The sequence below is a fragment of the Crassostrea angulata genome, chromosome 2 (assembly GCF_025612915.1).
Source record: "Crassostrea angulata isolate pt1a10 chromosome 2, ASM2561291v2, whole genome shotgun sequence".
In the NCBI taxonomy this organism is placed as follows: domain Eukaryota; kingdom Metazoa; phylum Mollusca; class Bivalvia; order Ostreida; family Ostreidae; genus Magallana; species Magallana angulata.
In genome coordinates, this window is record NC_069112.1 from 18,244,775 (window position 1) to 18,267,767 (window position 22,993).

At 31.0% G+C, this 22,993-nt stretch overlaps 1 long non-coding RNA gene and 1 pseudogene across 1 annotated transcript; one reads left to right on the plus strand and one right to left on the minus strand.

Annotated features, from left to right (window-relative positions):
• Positions 1-2,367: 2,367 nt before the first annotated feature.
• Positions 2,368-8,311, minus strand: LOC128173974 (N-acetyllactosaminide beta-1,3-N-acetylglucosaminyltransferase 2-like; annotated as a pseudogene).
• Positions 8,312-10,039: 1,728 nt separating this feature from the next.
• Positions 10,040-16,318, plus strand: LOC128172883 (uncharacterized). The gene is made up of 3 exons (XR_008242380.1): positions 10,040-11,179; positions 12,395-12,461; positions 15,050-16,318. It is a non-coding gene; the product is annotated as an uncharacterized LOC128172883 (long non-coding RNA).
• Positions 16,319-22,993: the final 6,675 nt, after the last annotated feature.

The following is a 22,993-nucleotide window of genomic DNA, read 5'->3' on the forward strand; positions in this document are numbered from 1 at the left end:
GAAGCAATATTTTTTTTCCAAATGTAAATATCGTCATTTTTCCTTTATACTTTGCCTTTGTAAGTATAGAGCGCAGGTATACTCAAAAACGATTTTATATATATATATATATATATATATATATATATATATATATATATATATATATATATATATATATATATATATATATATATATATATATATATATAATTTGATATCAAATTATCTCATATAATATCATTAAAGGTAGCAAATCCATCCACTAATGCAATTGAAAATGTGTATCATTAGTGGTCAGGATAGAACTTATAGTACTTATTTCAATTTTTTTTTCCTTATCATTAGAGGTTACAGATTTCGACCTCTAATGATAAAAATCTGAAATGATATCATTAGCGGACGGTTAGGTTGTTCGTTAATGATAAAATTATATCATTAGTGGTCAACATCCTGACCACTAATGCAACATTATATTATTAGTGGACGTTGTATCATAAGAGGTTGCTACAAACCGCTTCGCGGTTTATAAAGCGTAAACTGTCCCAGACCATTACATTTTTATATCGTTTAAAACAAATAAATATTGAATTTATTCCTTAAATATTATACAATATGTATATACAACTAAACATAACAATATCATAAAACAATATAATATCATATTGTACAAAAATGATACAATATCATATCGTATTATTTAACTTTTTACAATATAATCAACCATTCAAACTATTTCTATAAAACACGTGACCTATTCCAAAAAAACCCCAAAAAACTCAATCTCATACAAAATCCAATACTTGTGCCTCTGGTTCAGCATCCAAGTCTGTCAAGTGCATCAGTATTGATAGACGCAGTATCCATGCAAGTGTGGTGAAATTAGGACCAATTATAACTAGGATATGATCATCAGAGAGCACCCTCTCCAAAAATTTTAACCAGCTCTAAAAACCTTTACCTTCTCATGCAATTGAAACACATAGCTAAGATTCAGCATTCAAGCCCGTCAGGTGCATGAGTGTCATAAGACGAACCTGTCATGCAAGTATGTTGAAGTTAGCACAAGTAACTACAAAGGTATATGTTTAAGTATCCTTGATAATGAAGATCAGGCTCTGCATCTGAAGATAGCTCTAAGATATATATATATATATATATATATATATATATATATATATATATATATATATATATATATATATATATATATATATATATATATATATATATATATGTATGTATATATATATATATATATAAATATATATATATATATATATATATATATATATAGAAAAAAATTAAATAAGAAAACACGAAAAACGTTCAATATAGCTTAAGCGCTTTCATTTTAAAATCTTCAGAAGCTATATAATGGTAACATAGTAACGTGACGTCAAAAAACTTGAACGTTGAACGGCAATGTCTATTATGACGTCATAGTTAGATTTAGCGGAAAAAATATAATTTGCAACATAGTATATAACATACAATTCAATACATTGTTATTACAGACAGTTCAATTTGGGTTTAAAAATACGGATGAACTGTTTTTCTTTTTCTCTTCTTAGCACATTACTGTCACTCAACAGTTTGTAAAATGGAAAGATTTTAAACTGTTTATTGCCGCAAGTGTCCAAATGCTCACTTAACGGTATCTGTCGATATCCCGGGGTGTTTATGTGTTGTTTATGCACACGCACACGGGCCCGAAGTGGATTGCTTGTTTCCCCAATATAGTACTCGTTGCAGCCTGGACATGTTATAACATATAATACATTCTTAGTGTCACATGACATGTCCGTCTTTACGATGAATTCTTTTCCGTTGAAGTCGTACTTAGATCCCTCTGTAATATGGTCACAGGTCCCGCATCGTGGGTTTCTACACTTAGTAACTGTGTGTTTAGTATCAATAAACAGTTTAAAATTTTTCCATTTTACAAACTGTTGAGTGACAGTAATGTGCAAAGAAGAGAAAAAGAAAAACAGTTCATTCGTATTTTTAAACCCAAATTGAACTGTCTGTAATAACAATGTATTGAATTGTATGTTATATACTATGTTGCAAATTATATTTTTTCCGCTAAATCTAACTATGACGTCATAATAGACATTGCCGTTCAACGTTCAAGTTTTTTGACGTCACGTTACTATGTTACCATTATATAGCTTCTGAAGATTTTAAAATGAAAGCGCTTAAGCTATATTGAACGTTTTTCGTGTTTTCTTATTTAATTTTTTTCTATAACTCGCCGACCACTGTGGATTTTATTGTGTTTCAATATATATATATATATATATATATATATATATATATATATATATATATATATATATATATATTGGCGTTATCTGTTAATTTAAACAATAAAATGCTTTCTTTGGTTATTCATTCCGGATATGACAGTAGCGACATTGCAGCTAACCCGCTAACACATTTCCTGTAATGTTCGCTACCTTCATAACCCGCATGAATCATCAAAAAACCATTTTATTGTTTATAATAACATCTTTCTTTAATTAATGAATAAACTGTTTTTGAAAAATTAGTAAAATTCACTAAATTACTGTTAATGTACAAAAGTACGTTAGCTAAAAGAAACAGCCAAATCGTCTCCTGTGAGACTTTAACTCTTGCATCGTCATGATTATTTCGTGCAGTACGAGATTTTACTAAGGTCGCTGTAGATCCAGACCAATCCATAAACAGGGCGTTTCAATTTCAGGCCTGTCATTTTCAGCCGTTGTAGATTTCGACCAATCGATAAATAGGGCGTGTAGATTTCAGTCTAGCTGTCTCTGTATATACCGGTATTTTTATTGTATATGTTATATATATAGTTTTTCCCATAAAATTAAAATTTTCTTGATAAAAAAAAATTATGTATATATTCCTTTTCTCCTTGTATGTACATTAAACTCCAGATAATTAACAATCAAGCCTTTTTAGGTCACCTGAGTCACTCACGTGACCTATTGATATCGGTCTTCGCCCGTCGTCGTGCGTCTTTGTGTTGTGCGTTTTTAAATTCTTATTGAAAACTATAAGACCAATTGTTTTGGTTAAATCAATTTTTATGACAAGAGGATCTAAATTATAAAATTTAGGAATTTATCAACACCAGGGCCTAATTGGCGGGCCAAATATGCAAAAAAGAAAATGTTCAAACATATTCTCTTCTCACACACATTTGAACAAAAAACTAAGTGTTTGGTTATAATGTTTATGAAAACTTCTACCCAAATTGTGAAATTACTGGTCTCTGAGTCAGGGATACATGCTAGGGCCAATGTGGCTATATGGTGAAAATTATTGTTGATCAAAATCTGAGCTAGCAATACTAACTGCTTTGGTCGTCAAAGTCAATAAATTTAACGGTATATTGCGAATGTTAAAATAAAAAAAAAAGCATTATTTTTGCAAAATGAGCTGTAGTGTTTCTTCAATATATATATTTCATTTTCTTAATTTTTGGAAACGTTAAGAAATATATCTGGTCAGTCTCTACAGTCGAATCATATGTTTTGCAAAAGAAAAAAGAACGACAGTCTTGCAAGATTGGTATCATATTACCTTCCATCAGGGGTTTTAAAACACGGGTGAAGATGAAATTGTTATTCGTATATATTAAATATATGAACAAGACGTAAGGATCTCAAATTAGTTTCAATACTGAAGCATTTGGTTTCTCAAAGTCTCCATATTCCGAAATTTGTTTACCTTAAAATTTCAGAGGAAAAAAAACCTTATACATTTAGTTATATTTTTATTGCTTCAGAAATGATGCCTCCGTCTTTCGGTATTTTGATTGTAACAGTTACTAGATTGATATTTGATTAATGTTAGCAAAAATTAGCGTGTGGGGTTCAAACGGATACAACTTTCCCTCATTTCCCAGCTTCACATAAGTGCGAGATGTTGTATGTAATGGGTCTAATGTTGCCTCTTTGAATGAGACAACTCTCATACCACCTGGTAATTTAAACTTTTCTTACGTATACCGTATTTGCATTGCAACCGACATAAAAATAGTCGGATAATTACGTTGAAAGATTGTGCGAGGTATTCTAAATAATTTTCGAATTGAAAAAAGATTTTTCGTGATAAATATCCATAAGAAGTTTGTCATTTTAACTCACAGGTTCAATTAACGAAGCATGTGGACACAAATGCCAATGTAAGCAGCGCAAACTCAAACCTGAGGGATAATTATAGGTAGTATCAGGTGATTTCACCTGTCAATCTCTCCACACAACACAAGACCTTTCTAATGAAACAATGAATAGGAAAGATGAAGTCTTTCCTTTTAAAATGCCTATCATTTTTTTTAAAACCCGATTCACAGTAGATACCTCTTATCTTTAGCAACCTCCACAGAAGCGCTTCAGTAAACGTCGTTTTTATTAGATTAATGACCTTTGCTGTTTATTATTTTTTTAGAGAAATCTTTCTGTTGAAACCTTTAATAAATGCTGCTGCTTCAGTCATTCATTATGTATTCCTAACCCATGTGCAGTAAGATATTTCACTGACACTGGTACTCAGGCTATAAATAAACAAATGTACAACACAAACAAACAAAACTGAATGCTGTTATTAGTCAGTATTGCCCGCACCAAGTGTTTGACATAATATAACACATTTTTTTGTTACTTTTTTTAGTAACAATGAAGGCCACATGCAATTTCCAAACATTACATATAAAAATGTATAAACATATACATACAATTAATAAAAAACATCAACTTTTAAAAAAAATAATTCGACAACCTGTATGTTAATAATATAATTGCAATAGATATCTATCCTAAAACTAAATATTTTAAAATATTTACAGATCAAAATAGAATTCCTTCACGTTTGTAACATGTTTATACTACTTATTAAATAAAGGATTTTCTACTTGTGATATTATCATTTAATTGCATCCACATGCGTTCTATTTCCGCTGCTGAATAAGGATGTCCTGTGGTTAAGTTCCTGAAGTGTCCACCACACGGTTCTTTAATTCTGGTAATGCAGCTAACGCCCGGATGTCTAACTGCAAGGACGCCTATATATTCTCTACATATATTCTCTACACATTCCTGTTATGTACACATCCTCAATAAATATAGGTGGCAATTCGTTGGTAGCCAGGACAAGCTTGCCAAGAATATCACCGGATATGACATATGCTGAGCCGCCAAAGTAATGCGGGAAATTATTTGGTTTGTATTCCTCTTTTGAGATGTAATATTTTAAAAGCTTGTTTCTGTTAACAGTCCTGTTTGTGACTTAACATCCAATAATCGAATTCAGCGGTTTAATTTTTTTCAGATAATTTATTAAGAGCTAAGAATTTAAGAATACATCGTCGTCTACTTTAAGAATATATTCGGGGTTGTTACAATGGACGAAAACCCATTGTAACAAGGCAGTTATCTTTATTTCTAAATATTTATATTTTTCCTTGATATTTAGTTCAACAATTTCCTTGTATTTTTCTTTCTCCATGGCAAAGAATTCTTTTATTTTTGGTCGAGTTCGTCAACCTCTTTTCCGACAAAGAAAATCAACCGTATAGAAGTATCCGGTTTAACAACACTTCCCCATGAATTCCTGATAGCCATCTTCTCTCTGAAATTACCTGCTCTACTAGGTACAGCCATTAAAAGGAATACAGAATGTTCACTTCTGCTGCAATTTGAAAAAAATAAAAATAAAAACAAAACAAAACAGACTTCAAATTATACAATAATAAATAATATGTATTCAACAATATACACAAACACAACATTAACATTTTTCTTTTTCAGACAATTTAAGGTGGTATGGAACATCTATCACAATTTATCGGGATGAAAGTTCATTAAAATTAAAATACTTTCACTGGAAATCTCAAAATATTTAACAAAAAAATACTTTTTTGAGAAAGTAAAAATTTTACAATCTACAGCGTGATTTGAACTCATGACTTGCAGACTCATAAAGAAACCTCTAACCCACTGCACTACACTGTTAAATGACCAATTTGGGAAAGAAACTATTTTTAAATTACTCTTCAATTTTTTGTTTATTTTGATAAATAGTACATAAAATATGGAGGTGTCCCCTACCATCTTTAGTACAAAGTGCACATAGCATCATTAATATATTAATATTCAAGTCTGCATTCTTCACACTAAACACAACAGTCAAATATGGTATCATATACAGTGCCCAAAAACAGCAACCACCGTCCTGATCGGTCCGTAAGAGTAGCAACTTAAGGATGTACAACATTAACATCCATGTTTGCATTCTTCCCGCCAAACACACAACAGGCAGATATGATCCTCCTTTGACACTTTCCTTCTGTTGTTGTTCGAACACTGTAGGTGCACCCAGATGGAACAGTCTTGACATTGTGTCCAAATCCCAGACTTGGGCTTCCTACAAAAGGGAATTTGGCATACGTCATCCTCTTCTTTCGTACCATCCATCAGTTCCTGCTTTATGTACCTTCTGTATATGGCCACCTGACACTGCCTCATTATCTGCACATTTACGTTGCAGAGAATGGCTTCAGCATACTTAAAATTAAAAAAAAAATGCTAAATTTAATAACCTTGTAATTAAGATTGTAATATTTTAAATAGTGCAAATTCTTTATATTACGTGAGTACTTAATTCCGCGATCCTGCTGATTTGTTTGTACCTTTGTAATTAAGTTTGTAATATTTTAAATATTGTAAATTCCTTATATTACATGAGTACTTAATTCCGCGATCCTGATGATTTGTTTGGAATTGCGACAATATAAAATCGCGAACGTTGAACTTTGCTACTTATTTCTTATAGTTTTCAACTCTCAGAAAATAATGGCGCGATTTTAAAATCCGCGAAGGATGCTTCTCGCGATTTTACGCGGATATTAATTCCTCGCATTTATTTAGGAATTTACAGTATGATATATCTATCTTTAAATTTTTACATCAACAAACCATTCATTGGCATAATCTAAGTTTATGTTTTAAATAACTTACCATTAGAACAAAGACGCCACAACTGTTGCCATCTCTTTGACGACTTACAGCTTGATGTTCACTGCTCCATTTTTCCAACCCCTTCCGGAATGTAAAATAAATAACTACAAGAGATAACCACATACTTTGTTTCATAAATTGAGTTGTCATTATCATATAGCAATACCAAGATCTTACAATAAACTTTTTTGTGAACAAAGTTCAGGTCGTTCTGATGACTTTTATATTACATTTTAATTGCTGATAAATAGACTACAAGTATACAAATTAAGTGCGACAAAAACTCGAAACTGTTTAAGTTCAAAACCAACTAGCAAATAGAAGTTATCATGTTGAGACAATTTTAACCAGGATACATAACCAGATTGTGTATAAATCCATAGAACAAGCTTTGTAAACATTACAAAGAATCTCTTAATTTTACAGATTTTCATATTCGTATTTTAGAGCATTGGAAATGCCTTATTGAAGCATCATATAAACAATAAAAGTAAAAATCTAAAAGTTTTCTTTTCATAGTGAGATCATGCATTCCTCTATCATTACAAAGTAGCATATTTTACCCCCACTTGTGTTCGATGTCCGGATGTTGGTGTCCTAGGGGATCCAACACCAAAACTGTTTTCTTTGACACACTGGCGACCAAATGAATCCAGTGGTGGTTGCTGCAAATGGGCATCAGGATAAAGGCATAGGAGGAAAACTTCACGTTTGGGTATAACCAGGGAAGGTAGTCCCTCCTGGTCCATTTCTCCATTGGAAAGCATGGGAGAATTAAGATTTCATTTTTCTGCAGAAGTGTCCTCTCTCTCTCTGCAGGAGGCCAGGATAAGCATGTATGATCTAAAATCATTAAAAAAGCATTCATATAAGGCACATAGGTCAACACGTGTTTAAGAAATAAAGAATCATTGTTTGAGTACTATGAGTAGATCAAATACATTGAAGCCCTTATTGCTTTTTGAAAGATTTGATCGCACCAAACCCTAATTTATCATCACATAATATTCAAAAAATGCAAATAGTCATTGCTGAAATGTATTTGGCTAAAATTACAAATAGATTTGTAGTGTTATCATACAGACACTGAAATTAAAAATTTAAATAATATGAATAAATTGTTATTTATTATGTTCCAACTTGTTGCTGACTTGTTGACATACCGAATCATCCAGCCAACTCTGACCATAGAGGCAATTGAGATCTTTTCCTGTAATGGAATTGGAGCCAATAACCAATTTTGTCGATGCAGGCAACTTAGGGAAATGTCTTAGGGACACTTTTTCCAGATGATTCGGAACTTCATTGATGGTCTCCATGGTTTCATGAAGCAGCATCAATGTATGAGAAATGAGAACGCAGCTTTGTCTAATTGATTAATCAATTAACTGATCAATCTTTATTAAACTAATTTACATTGGTTAAGGATTCGCCATTCTTATTTTACAATCAGAATTATTTTTTTATAAGATAGAATATTTTTCATTTTTAAACAATCTTTGTTCCTATACCGTCGGAACCACCAGCCTAGTCTAATTATACCCTTCACAATCGTTTCACCTCATTGTACTCCATTTTCCTTTAGCTTGCAATGCAATGACCTAGTTTTTAAAGGTCAATTTTGACCTGGGAAAGCGCAAATCATGTGTTATTTATATCGAGGAGACGTTTGTAGCTTTAGCATTGAACACTCAGTCAATTACAAGCTTTCACTATTTATGATGATATTTTTATATAAATTACTTTGATCAATGATGGAATACCAAACAATATTTTGGTTCAAAAATGAAATAAAAACATATTGATGAAATGTTAAACCAGTTGTTATGACAGTGAATATATATATTCCTAAATATAAAACATAATAACAATTTCGTAATTTTACATTTAATTTGTAGGGACATAAAGTTTGTGTAAAATTGTGATACACACCTGTTAAAAAATTAGATCTAAAATTAATGTTTTAAAAATTTAGAATGTGTTTTAGTAACGGTTGTGCTGTTCATAATTGACTAATGTTATCCAAAACTATCGTAGTGTGTGGGATTGTTTTGTAAATATACAAATGCCCCTCGCAGCATAACAGGAAGTTGAAGGAGTGATATGCAATTGGACTACTGTTCTCTTATATTGAATTACCACCTAGAGATACAAAATATTATTTCCAAAGTGGCTTATAACGCGGGATCTGACTGGTTAACAAGCCTGTTGTAAATTTCCGTATTACCTGCTGGAACGGGGTTTATGTAAAATGTGACCTCATAATGCAAATGCACCGATAGATCTTTGCGCAAAATAATGCATCGCTCAATGAATACATGCCAAAATCTCTATTTTTAGTAAAGTTCTATTGGTACAAATTAATGACTTTTAGCACAATTTCAATTACAATTCTTTAATATTAATTGATTTTCAAGTTGCAAAGCACACAGTCTGGTAAAACAGTATTAAATATTAAAATTGAAATTTTTTATCACACATGAAGTTTATTCGTAATTCAGACCCAATCAAGGGTGTACGGAGATTTACTTTGCAGTCTCAGGGTGTAGGGAATACAACACAGGGTAAATCTATTTACACCCTTGATTGGACCTGAATAACTATTATTCCGTTAACAGTATTTTTGCATTGCAACAAGACACCGATGATAACGTTGAAAGATTACACCTGTAGCAACCTCTAATGATACAACGTCCACTAATGATATAATGTTGCATTAGTGGTCAGGATGTTGACCACTAATGATATAATTTTATCATTAACGAACAACCTAACCGTCCGCTAATGATATAATTTCAGATTTATATCATTAGCGGTCAAAAACCGTAACCTCTAATGATATGGAAAAAAGTGAGAAATAAGTACTACCTTGACCACTAATGATACACATTTGCACACATTTTCAATTGCATTAGTGGATGGATTTGCAACCTTCAATGATATAATATGATGTAATTTGATATAAAATTATATATATATATATATATATATATATATATATATATATATATATATATATATATATATATATATATATTAGAAGATAAGAAAAAAAACCTTTTTTAAGCTGTTGAAAAATGACGTTTGGTCGCAGTTTTAACGCTAGAAATTGTATTTTGCTATGATTTTGATTTTGAATAATTTATGAAAAAAATGCCAGCTGTTTAACTTAGTCATTTTTTGGTAAAACATTGCATATAGGGTATCCCTATTGTATGGATAACTCCTCCTACAGTTTTCAAGATAGAAATATATTCTTTTGCAGATCAATTGTACATTATAATAATATCAGAGGTGTGCAAATTGCTAGAATTCTGATTTCTGATGATTTGTGAAAGCATTTTACCAGCTGTTGAACTTGGTTATTTTTTGGCAAAAATATTTCATAACAAGTACCCAATTTTTCTGTATGTATAGGTTGTGTTCATCAATTCAGGGTTGACAAAGGGATTATTGATACTTTTCACACTAAAGAAAACCAGGTTTGTTGTCACATTGACAACTTTTCGCTTGTTAATATGTGGTATAAAATAGGTTTTATGGCTTTGATTATGTACGATAGTGTCACTGAGGCAGAGAGAGTTTAATACCCATTCTAATTTTTGTATTAATTTATAATTTCAAATGAAAGTCTAGCTATTATATGCATATGCCGTAAACAACAAATTTCAGGGGAAAAAATACAGATAATTATTATATGTAACATTAGTCTTCTAATGATTAATGAAATGCTTGCAACTCATTGTACAAGGAAAGTTATTCTTTTTAGATGTTATATTGAAGAAAATTTGGACGGAATATGTACATGAATTGTCTATATTTCTCTTCCACATGCTATTGCACTTTTTTCGAAAAACTGTTGTAATCAGTACTATATGTGTAGACATGTCAGCAGGTTGATATTTCATAATGTTGATATTAAAAAAAAATGTTGTTGAAAACATTTATATATTTAAGTAAAATGTGTTCGATTTTCTTTATTCAAAAGGAGGAAATTCGGGTTGAAGATCCTATTTATTAGCACAAGGACCACTAGGTATAGAACTTGACCTATACATGTATGACTGTGCGAAACTTAACTGAAAAAAACTCCAACAAAGGTTGACATTCAAGGGATGTTTAAAACGTCAATGTTTTGCAAAGGAGTGGTCAACGTTCTAGCTGTGAAAAGGAGGGAGGAAATTCGGGTAAAAATTCTCGCTATTAAATGGTCAATTTTATTTTCCTTATGTTATAGCTTTTTTCTCATATTATTCTACGGAACTATTACAAAGAAAAGAAATTCTCATTATAGGATGATAACAATTAAAGAGGCTCAAAACATTGAAAATTTGCGAAATTTAATGGATTTCTGTAGAATGATTAAGGAAATTCGGGTTAAAAAATTACCAGTCATTATAAGGTTAATTTTCTTTTTTATATGGTATAACACTAGGCCCATATGACTGGGCAAACATGAAACAGAGAAAAGAAATTTCAAATATAGGTTGACATTTTAAGAGATGTTGAAATCATTGATGATTTGCAAAGAAGTGGACAATTTTCTATGTAAAGAAAGAGGAAATTCGTGTTAAAATTTCTCTGTTCTCAAATGGTCAATTTTATTTTCCTTTTGCTATAGCTTTTTTCTCATATTATTCTTCGAAACTTTAACAAAGCAAAGAAATTTTCATTATAGGATGATAACAATTAAAGAGGCTCAAAACATTATAAATTTGCGAAATTTAATGGATTTTCTGTATAATGATTAAGGAAATTCGGGTTGAAAATTACAATTCATTATAAGGTTAATTTTCTTTTTTATTTGGTATACCACTAGGCTTATATGACTGGGCAAACGTGAAACTGAGAAAAGAAATTTCCAATATAGGTTGACATTTTAAGAGATGTTGAAATCATAGAAGCTTGGAAAGGAGTGGTCAATTTTCTATGTAAAGAAAGAGGAAATTCGTGTTAAAATTTCTCTGTTCTCAAATGGTCAATTTTATTTTCCTTTTGCTGTTGCTTTTTTTCTCATATTATTCTACGGAACATTAACAAAGAAAAGAATTTCTTATTATACGATGATAATAATAAAAGATGTTCAATTTGATTATTTTGAAAACTTGTAATGTATTTCCTTTTTTCTTTACTGTTTTGAGATATTTTGACCTTACAATTTTAGATCTCTAGTAAGTTTGGAAATTTTTTGTCTTAGGATTTTTCTTGTGTATGAAAGTCTAAGAAAAGTTCTTATAATGGTTATTGAACGTAAATTATTGTCTATTTTAAGATGTTGACTTTGGGTGACCTTGACACCTTGACCTTTAAGGCGGTCGATTTTTATAATTTTTTTTAATTTTGAAAGAGAGTGTTCTAAAATGAATGTATACGAATTTCCATAAAATTCTTATTATTTGAAGTATGAAAAGACTCCTTCCTTAAAATACACTCATGTATTTGGACAACACAAATCATTCTGACAAACAGGTAATTTCTGTCACAATTTAGGTCGAGGCAAACTTTTACTGCTTCTAGATGATGAAACAGTCAATGAGTAAAAAAGCTTCTTAAGATAGTACAAAATAATTTCTCAAATACAGAAAATACTGACTTAATATTGTTTAAAAGTTAATTTTGATAAATCATGTCATTCATGCCCATCATTTACTCAAGGCAGAAAAAATGAGGTACAGCGTATTTTGAAAATTTCAAAACCATTGTTAGAATGGAATTCATGATATTTTTTGAATGTAGTTTAGCCTTCAAGCAATTTAAAAATGTGTGACGTAACTTGTGTTCCGTTAATCGCAATGACCTGGAATTTGGACATAACCATCACTAATGATCAAGTTTTTGCTTTAAAATGTCGATGTCTTATATGAAGTATAAGAAGAAAAGAAGGAAAAAAGGACGGATGTCAAGATATTCCGGCAATGAAAATAGGAAGTGAGATAAATAATTCAACTGTGCGCCCAATAGCAAATTGCTCTGTATTCCATTAAACATCAAAAAATGTTGTTTAATATAAAAAACAATTATCCGAGCTCTTGAACATTACGGAACAAATATCTGAGGTAGAGCTAAGATTTGCTTAGTTTACTTGTAATGCTGTGTTTCAAAAAATGATGTCTATGACAGTAGACAATACAACTGGGATCTATTTATATTAATCATAGTCCTTCACTCAAATATTTCACGCTGTATTTCATCCATTGAAGCTAATCACCGCTCGTGGAATCGAATCCAATTTAGTGAATTTCCCTGTGTTTTATGTGTATCTGTATCCTTCATTATGGGTAGATACGTGTCAATTTGAGAGTAATTGCAATGTTATAGGCGAAATATTCATACCAAAAAAAAAACCAAAATCAACTAGATGCTGTCATTAGACGGTAATGCCTGCACCAAGTGTTTGCCCCTTAATAACACTGTTTTGTACGAGTTTAATGAAGGCCACATGCAAGCTCCGGTTATTCATTTAAAAATCATATTTTCATAGCTGAGGATGAGATCCCTTCCCATATGATAATACACATGAGCAGCACTTTATGTGCAATTTGGGGTTTAACTGTTTGCAGTGAATTTTCAGTTAATCAATAATCTTAACATTTCATGTCATAGAAAGTATAATGGTCTATATAATTATTACAAACAAAATTAAAAATTAAAGTATGCATCCTCCCTGTGGCGGTTGACGGTTTAAGATTTGCTTCTGTGTGCTTACATGTACATCATCGTGTACACTGCACAGATTTAGAGAAGGGGTGGGAGTGAAGGGTCCAGACCCCCCCCCCTTCCCCATGAAAATTAATTTATATCAATTGTAAAATTACCAAAAATACACCTTGGACCCCAATGCTCTAACAGACATGTAAACGCTCTAACCCATTGCGCTTCAATGTTAGGTAACATTATTTGGGGGGTAAATATTTAATTAACATTTAATAGACTTTATTGTTTATCTCAATAGGAAGTATACATCACAATATGCAGGTGTCCTGCATCACCTTAAAGCTGTTATTTACCTAATAAAATACTGCAAGTGGATTCGAAGAATAGGTCATAAAAATACCTGCATGTTACAAATAACTTATCTTTGTCTGAAGTTACGTACACAACCCAGGTCTGCAGGTCTCATTAGCGGGTACTAGTTTTACCCAGCTCTTCGATTAGATGGGTTCACGTGTATACATTTATGTCTGGTTTTTCCATATGCAGAAAAGGATTGGTTAAGATCAGCTAAAGGAATTAATTATTGTATTTTTTAATTGGATTATCATTATGATGTTGACCAATATAAGTAAGCATAGTACATGTAGGAGCAGTAGAACAATATAACGAGATGCCATCATACATAAGTTCTACTTTCACTTTCTAAATGTGATCTCCCTTTGACAGCATACTGTATCATCATCTTTTAATATTTGAATAAGCTTATCATCGTTACCTATCCTATCGCATTTGTAAAGTTTCTGTCATTTTAGTTGCAAAAGTTATTTTTTTCATTTGTCAGACTTGCACTATTGAGTTGACCCCATATTGACGCTGTAAAAAAAATTCCTATTAAATTTGTGTATTACATGTAAGTAAGTGTAGACACTTATCATTTTTATATGGGTTATAATAGAAAGGAAGGAGTATTTCTTTCTTAATGTATTATAATGCATCAAATACAATGTAGGTCATGACCCTATGGGACTGTTCTGACCCCACGAAACAGGAAAATACAAAATATCTTTTAATGTCATTATGATGCATCAAATGGTGTAAAGTACATTAATGACCCCAAGGTATTGTCTTTAACCCCCCCCCCCGCCTTTATGAAATAGGAAATGATGATGTAATTGTAATTAATGACCTATTCTACTCTTGAAAGTGTGTTATATTGTTTATGCGGAAAGGCACACTGGTATAGATACGTTATTTTATGAACATGATGAAGTAAAGTATTAAAGAACTAAAAGTTATTTTATCTGCTAACCGTAATAAAATGCAATGAATTCAACTAAGTGATATCTTCCCTAAGTATGCTACCATCCTTTTAAAAATTATATTCATACATTTATGTATTTTAGCTACCCGAGAGGCAAAGATAAACAGTCAAGGAAGAGTCGGATTTACATGTTACACAGCATTAAAAGTTGGACAGATCATTTTTAAAATCACTTTATAGACATCATACGATTTATATTAAACTTTAAGAAGTAGATTTAAACATTGTAAAATATTACATTTTGCAAAGCTAATTAAGTATAATTTTAGCGTTCTACCTCAACTCTAAAATTCAACGCAAAAATAATGAAGGCTTAAAATTGTTTGTTTCAAGTTTGCAAAAGCTTCATTTGTAGTTATCCCAATTCATTGTGATAAAATTGAATGCATGCAATCATCTTGTAACACCATTTTCACTTTCAATAATATTCTGTTAATCATTTACACTTAAATATGATATATCATATCCAAAGGCTTTTGATTTAAAAATGATAAATAACAATAAGATTACAAAATAATATGATTGTGGGCTTTGAAATAATAAATCACAAATTGATTTTTTTTTCATGCTGTCACTTTATCTGTTCCGTATTACTAAATCAATACTCTGTTTAGGATTAAAATATTTTTTTAAAATTAACGAAATAAAATCGCTAAAAGTCATATTCATGTCCTAAAAGGTATTTTGTAATTCAAATAATATTACAATTAAAATAGATGGATGTGCTAAATCAGTATTTAGATAAAGCAATCATAGAACAAATGACTAAAAGTCACTATAAAACTGTTTCATGTATGTGAATGTAATCTTTAAAAATAGTAGTCACAATTTTCAGTCGATTACAAGGTTAATACTTTGGCTTGTATAAAAACGGCTAGTAAGTTATTCAAAACTCATCGATTTCTTTGCAAATGTGAAAATAACGTTCCATGATAATTTAATAAACATTTCTTTAAAAACACTGAATTTTATTATCAGGCATCTAGTCTACTGACAAGTTGGATTTCAATATCAAACATACGTATATTTACACCCTTCCAATTCGTTCCCCTATTCAAAACTAACAAAACACCTAAGCTAAATTTCCATCTCAAAATTTTGCTGAAAAAATTACCAATAAGTAAATTACTGTGTTGCAAGTTGTCTGAGATTGATAACACAATTTATTTCTCCAAGGTACACGACGTTTGTCAGTCTAATTATTCGAGCAAAATAAATCAAGCCTAATTTATCGAGGAATATATGTGTATATCCTAGCTGAATCATATGATTAAATAACAAATATGAAGATTTCTAATTGTTTTTTTTTCTAATTAATGATTATTACATTTATAAATGTTATATAGTTTCACTCACAAGCAATGTTCATTTTGTTTAAACCATTGTCATTTGTATGCGTCGACTGCAAAATCGTACATGTCTTCCAAACCATACACGCATACACAAGTGATGAACAACATATCGACAATGGTTTCACTGTAAATAATACATAAAATAATAATTGTAATAATTATCAATGTAAATAGATTCTTTAAAAGAGAGTCTTTTTGCCCGCACTATATCTTCTCATCAGTTCACATATTCTAATGGATTACAAGTACGACAAAGAAGTTATTCGAGCTCAGTGATGACTTTTCTATTTCAGCTTACAGATAAAATCGCTTTCCGGTCTGAGTACATCGATTTTCATTGATATTACCCGATATAAGTTTTAAATGTTTCTTGAGGACTTAATCAATCGTTAGGGATACTTTCTCGATTCGTATCCTCAACCGACAACTGTCTACATCCAACATCATCCACTCTCCTTTCCGGTCCTCGTACGGAATGCTAATGATTATCACCTCATTTAAAAATCTTACACACATTTTTTATCAACATCAGGGATGGGGTCAATTACAATGGAAAGTAATTAATTAAATGACAATTACTTGCTTAAATTCTTCAATTAAATTACCATTACAAGAGCTTTCAAATGTAATCAATTAAATTACAATTCTTTAGCAGATCTAATTAATTAAATTACAAATTACCTTTTCATCAAAATTTACTAAAACCATGATTTATCTTCGACACATAAACATTTAAGGAGGTATGTCTATAATGTGAATAAAATTTTGTCATAATCAAAAAACTTTCACTGTTTGATAATTTGCTAACTACTTTTATAATTAACAATTTTTGGAAAGAAAAAATATAAAGTTGGTTTTATTGTTATTTCAAAACACAGGTGCCAGTAGTCACAATATGAAGGTGTCCTATATCACCTTGATACTCAATAAACATATGTAAGTCATATCCCCTAACCTATCATGTCAACTAAAGTATTTCCTGCATGCAAAACTATTATATGAAAACTTTCTCCTTTGCATTTTTATCAACTATTTTTTCTTGATAAATACAATGCCAAATACAGGTTAATCTCAGGTAGAGGGCAGACTTTAATTGTTATCAAAACACAATTCACACCTGTTGTTCTGTACCTACATGTTATTGTGAAATGTTTGCAATCAGGAAACACACCCTGTGGACATGTAAGGCATCAAAAACTAAAACCATTTTGAAGCCATGCATTTTAGCTCTATGTATTTTAGGCTATCAATTACAAAGCATGACTTAATCAGTAGTTTATATAGTTTACGTAACACTGATTTTGTTTATAAATTAAACAGTGAATTTTTAAACTAATTCAATGATAATTGACACACTAATTATCCTAATAAGAAGGGAAATGAGTATTTTCAAGCAAATCATCAAATACATGTACTTAATTAAATTTGGGAAACTTATGATTAAATATTGAATCACTGAAAAAATTCATTTTGAAAAATATTTAATATGATATATACAACAATAGTTCAATGCTTTTTAACTACTCTTCGTAACTTGACCTTTTACCAGTGTTAGTGTGGGGAACAATGGGTACTTGAAAGCTTCATATTTATATGTACATCAATGTGTAATTGAAAGTAATTGAAAAGTAATTGGAATTACATGCCCTTTTGAAAGTAATTAATTAAATTACCATTACATGTAATTGAAAATTTGGCCAATTATATATTACTTTCAATTACCTCAAAACTTGTAATTAATTACACTCAATTACCATTACAAGTTACCATTACCCCATCCCTGATCAACATCAAGATCAAATGTAAGTTTTATGAATGAAATGTCATCTGAGTACACACATCGGTATAATTATTTGTTATACAGCAAGAAAGGATTCTTTGTTATCAATCAAACTTTTCTTCAATACATGTTTTATAATTAAAATCCCATCTGAATACATACACCTATATATGAAACAAATCTATCAACACACATAACTAAAATATTTGTTAACGCTTTTAATAGAAGAATATATAGACTAAATCATTTGTTTTCCGGAAAAAACGTTTTCAAATGATTAAATCCGGGGTAGTCCTGATGACTTCCTGCTTGCTACGTCACGATCCTATCTGTTAATCAGACGCGGAGGGAGTCGTGGCAGAAAGTGTACATGAAAACATGATAGCCCTACCACACCCGGAGAAATCACAGAGCATTGACATGTCAACTCAGACCGAATCCGAGGACTCAAGAAGGGCTGAAACAACATCAACCAATCTATCTACGAAGGAATCCGAGGACTCAAGAAAGGCTGAAACAACATCAACCAATCTATCTAGGAAGGAATCCGAGGACTCAATAAAGCTGAAACAACACCAACCAATCTATCTACGAAGGAATCCGAGGACTCAAGAAAGGCTGAAACAACACCAACCAATCTATCTACGAAGGAATCCGAGGACTCAAGAAGGGCTGAAACAACACCAACCGATCTATCTACGAAGGAATCCGAGGACTCAAGAAGGGCTGAAACAACATCAACCAATCTATCTACGAAGGAATCCGAGGAATGGCTTATCACAGAGAAGCCAGTGTTCAAAAAGAAAAAAAAAATAAAATAAAAAACGTTAAAGCAAAATCTCGTTACAGTCTTCAAACAACGTGGATTCGATTTTAATACGTGTATATATTAGAATAAAATCACTTTTTATTAATAAATCAGATTTGTTTCTTTTTTTTAATACACCATATTACGCTTAATAGTTTTAATATATAATTAGTATTATTGTTTACATTAGATCAAGTATAATCAAGTTGTTACAGGAGTATTTCACAAAGAGTTGTCTAATATACTCAATACAATTAATATTTCAACGTCTAATTAAATATTTTATATTCCGCTGGAACGGTTTTTCTTTAAAGCTGCTTGGTCCGATTTTATATCAAATTTTATACATGCTTTTGAACGATGGTTATGCTTAGTATATGTATAATAATAGACAATGCAGTAGTTTTCCCAGTCAGTGAAGCCAAATTTCAAGGAAGAAAAATGCGTACAAAATTTGCTAATAAAACAAAGTACATAAAAGGGTACCGCGTTATTTCGCCTCATGTTAAATTTCACCCCTGACGACGAGACGGGTCTGGTTGTATTACGACTTTGACATTGCTTTGAATAAAGGTCGAAATGATCAGACAAATAACAAATAAACATGTGTACGTTTTGTTCGCTAATATTTCTGAAGTTTGCTTTCTTTACAATCGGTGCGTAGCATGCGGGTTGATTTACCCCAGTCATTCAGCGGACGAAACCAAACGGTTTCCTTTTCTAAACATTCTTGTGATGCATTATGGTTTGTTTTTTCGTTTGCCCAAAAGAAACTTTTATTTACTTTGAATATGTCTAACTTTGAAAGGAGACTAATTCTGCTGGTGTAAATAGGAGAAAATCCATAACTTTCTATGATAAATGGTTTGTATGGAAAAAATTGTTATTGTAATCACCAGAAAATCGGACCAAGCAGCTTTAAAAAATGTCTACTTCATTAATTCATGTATTCTTAAATACCTTCCTAATACACAACAGACCAGTTTTTGAGCGAACGATGGTGTTTTATTAATCCAAAACAATTGGCCGGAATCTTTGTTTTGTATTCATTTACAAAGAAAAAAATATAACATTAGACTCCTCGGATTTCAATTCAAATCTATTGTAATAACAAATCTATTTTCCCTCGACTTTATTACAATTCATACATATTCTTGAAATTTAGATGGATACAATAATTTTATGAAACCTGTTCTTACGAACCCATATATTGCAATATAAATTATACGACATCCGTCGCGAGAAGAAATGACCCTTATAAATAATATCTGTTGTCAAAATATCTTAATATTTGTGTATTGATGAGCGGATTAAGTTGTTAAAAGGATTAAAACTTTCGTATTATTGATCTATTCATATCTGATTTGGACTTCCTGAACTTGCTATCTTGGTATAATACACTTCCGTGATCTATTGCGTTGCCTCGTCGTTAGCTTTGATTTCATTCTAACAAGGATGTGAAATAATAAGATAGTCATGAAATGTTAAACATTTCCGATTTATGTTTATTGCATCGATACACATCTTTCCGATAATTTTAATCCAACACATATTTTAAATGTATCTTAAATGGAAAACGTGGGTCTATTCTGAGGTTAAAAAAAACAAAAACAAAAACACCGGATTTTTTTTACATAGTTTAACTATTGTTTCATTATTAAACATAACTCGAATATCTTAAATTATATGAAACTAAATGTTTTTCAAGTATTGGCTCGAGAATTTGTGATAAACAATTAATCCGTCTCCGAAAACGACATCTGTCCACAGCCATTAACATACATTCTCCCTTACGATCCTCGTAAGGAATGTCAATTATTGTATCATCACACCTTTAAATCTCACAGTCTTTTTCATGTTTCTATAATTTTCTATAAACGATGGTGTGTTATTAATCCGAAAACAATTGGGCGGAATTCTTTTTTTCCATTCATTAACCAAGAAATATCCTAAATTTGATTCCTCGTATTTTAATTCACATCTATTGTAACAACAATTTCTATTTTCCCTCGACTTTATTACACTTCATACATATTCTCGGGAAATACATATGGACACATTTCATTAAATTTGTTCTTATAACCCCATAAATTGTGATTTAAATTATTCATCGAAATGACCTTTATCAAAATTATTAGTTGTCAGATTAGTTTAATATGTTAAATTTTATGTATTGATCAATGGATTAAGTTGTTAAAAAGATTAAAACTTTCGTATTATTGATCGATTTATATCCAAGCCTCAAGCGCCTCAAATTCGTTGGCGCCTCAAAGTAGCACGAAAAGCCCCACTCTATGCTACTTATATTGTGAATCATAAATTATAATCGTAAGTACATGTAACAAAATATTTTTCTGTTTTGTAATTTTTTTTTCATATTCCATAAAAGAGCCTGAATATGAAGACAAAGTAGTTTTTATCTTGTATTGCGAACTCTTAATTAATACTCCAAACCTTTTATACCTTAAAGTTTGAAGAAAAAAACCCTCATATTTTTGGGAATCGATTATAATCAACCCTGCTTTGCAATTATTATACCAAATCGTAAGTGAAACTGTGTTTGGACCAACGCACAAATCATTGCCGTTGACAAGACTTACATGTAACTTTTATGATTAATAACACATTATCGCTCAGGAAAGAGTTATTATAAAAATATATTAGAGCCCTCCTAAACCTGATTTGATGGACCAGCCCCTTTTTGATATCATATGAAAGGTCTTGCAAATTTAAACATATTTTGTTCAACAAGAGCTTACGAATGTTTAGTCGTTCTAGATATATCTGAACAACTGCATATTTTAGTTACCAGCAAAAAATGTTTAGGAAGCATATATTGTTAAAAACGTTAATCTAAACAACTTTTGTTCTACAATGCTTTTAACAATATTTCTGCTTTTCTAGATATTAATGATCAAAGATATCAAAGTTTTGGACTTCTGGTCTCTTGAAACCCTTAATTACGTTACATATTATTTAAGTATGGTCCTGTATAGATAAAAGCTATACAATAAACATTTTAGCTTTGTAATTGATAACAAATTATAGTTCAGTAAAGAGTTATTATAAAAAGACTTAAGAGCCCTCTTGGTCCCTAATTTGAGGGGCCAGTCCCTTTTTCTTGATATGAAATAAAAGGTCTTGTAAATATAAAACACATTTTGTTGAAGAACTGTTTAGTAATTATTGACCGTTCTAAAGATATGATCATATATGAAGGATTGTGAGTTACCGGCCCAAGCAAGTAACCATGACCTACAACAACTAAAAACTAACTAAATCTACCTACTAAATCAAACTAATGACATATCTCAAAGCATCACCAGCCCAAGCAGGTAACACTGTCTAACATGGTTTTAACATTAACAAGTTAGATTTATCATTAGTTACTATCATGAAAGACCTCTACAATACATATATATAAGCAAACAACGCAATTAAAGTCCAAATTTCACTAAGATTTCAATTACATTATAAACCAGATGGCACGCAGTTTACAAAGTCTGGAATAATCAAATAAAATGTTAGTAATGAGAAAGACAGTGCTTTGCTACCAGCCCAAGCAAGTAACAAGTACCAGCCCAAGCAGGTACCTTTGCTCAGAAATTGAAAGAATGATACTTAGAGTGCATTATGAGTGGGGTCTAATATATTTTTGGAAGGCATTTGAATTCCACCTCCCTAGAGTTCTAATTTGAGCATCAGATAAGCGCCTTTATGATAAAGTCGCTGTTGCTTCTTTGAATAAATGTCCAGCTTGGATGCTGCACTTGGCATATTTTGTTTTAAACATACTCTAGAATCTCTAAACCTTTTTGTAATTTTGGTTGAATCTTTATATAGAAAAAATATCATTGAACCAAGGATTTTTAACATAATTGAAGAAACATCTCAGTTGACAGTAGGATAATATTAATGCAATATAAATTTGTTTTGTAAAGTCTCGGACCTCGTATCCTTATAGAGGACGCAAATTTCTATCGTTCAATTTCAGAGTTAAGATATGAAAACAAGATAGTTTGAACCTGGCAGACGAGTCATCATAACTCAAACTGTTATTAATTCCGATATCTCTAAAAATTTTGT